Raw genomic sequence first — 1,101 nt, 5'->3', positions numbered from 1 at the left:
GCGAGTGCGAGGAGCTGGGCTGCGGACTCGGACGGCCCGCGGGCCCGACACACCGGAGCGGGCGGGAGGGGAGCGGTGCGCCGGGAGAGCTGGGGGGCCCGAGAGTAGGAACCGGCGCGCGCGGGCCGGAGCCCGGGTGCAGGCAGCTCGGGGCCGAGCGCTCCGCGGGCGAGGCTGGGAACGGCGGGCAGGCTCCACGTTCGTCTGCTCCCGGCTTCGGGCGCCCTTTGGGCCGGGGCTTGCTCGGCGTCACCGGCCTGGAGCTGCCTCGGGGCGGCTACGAGCGGGAGCAGCTCCAGTCTCGGGCCCGGTGACCGGAGTCAAGGAGCCGCGGCCGCGTCCCGGCCCGCCTGGGGAGCCAGGGAGAGTGGGGTTTGCAGGCGGATCCGTGGGGACAGCGGAACGCGAGCTGTGGGTCATGGCAGCCCGGCTCCCAGGGTCTACGCTCAGGCACCCTGGCCCCGGGAGGAGCGATTCGTAGGATAACTGGCTTTCGGCGGATTGTTGGAAGTCTTTGGCGAGGTCGGGGAGGCGTAGGGGCCCATGGCGGGGTTTGGGAATAGGGAGTCCTCCTGGCTTGAGAACTAGGACACGAGTTCGTAAAAGGGGGGACAAAAGGGTCCCAGAGCAGAGAGCTGAGGGCGATGGGGCAGGGTCCCGAGTCTGCCGTGCAAACTTTGCGTTTCTTTCGGGTTGGGCGAGCGGGGCTCTCCTGACTCCCGACCCCGAGGAAGAAACGAGCGAAGCGGGCGGTCCTTTCCCGGGGCTCTGAGCGAGAGTCCGAGGTTCCTGCGCGGTGGGGACACGGGCTAGAAATGGCATTGGGGCGGGGGGTGGCTGATGGTGCTGCTGCAGCCCTGAATTAAGGCTGGGCTTCAGGGCCACGCTAGAGTTTGGGTTGTAGGATTAAGGCTGTTTTCAGAAACGGGACTCAACGGCTGCTGAATAGCTTAGGGATCGAATCTATACCCCGGCCAGAGCAGGAGGTTGGAGGTAGGAGATGGGGGCCTGGGGTTACATCTGAGGCTGGACTCTGCGGAACGGGTGACGTTTTTAGTATTTTGCCAAGGGATCGCGGCTTTTTTTTTTTTTTTTTTTTTT

The 1,101-nt window shown here is 65.7% G+C and overlaps 1 protein-coding gene across 4 annotated transcripts in view; it reads left to right on the top strand.

The window, feature by feature from the left end:
* Positions 1–1,101, top strand: part of PKNOX2 (PBX/knotted 1 homeobox 2) — a 265,040-nt gene that overhangs the window by 560 nt on the left and 263,379 nt on the right. Inside the window, exon 1 of one of the 4 annotated variants that reach the window (XM_029957414.1) lies at positions 867–993. The exons of the other annotated variants lie outside the window; for them this stretch is intronic. The gene's annotated coding sequence lies outside the window, so the exon portion shown is untranslated. Of the gene's footprint in view, positions 1–866; positions 994–1,101 lie in introns of those variants that run through there. 4 annotated transcript variants of the gene reach the window in all.

This window comes from Suricata suricatta, chromosome 11, assembly GCF_006229205.1.
Source record: "Suricata suricatta isolate VVHF042 chromosome 11, meerkat_22Aug2017_6uvM2_HiC, whole genome shotgun sequence".
Classification (NCBI taxonomy): Eukaryota; Metazoa; Chordata; class Mammalia; order Carnivora; family Herpestidae; genus Suricata; species Suricata suricatta.
This window is presented reverse-complemented; position numbering and strand designations above follow the sequence as displayed.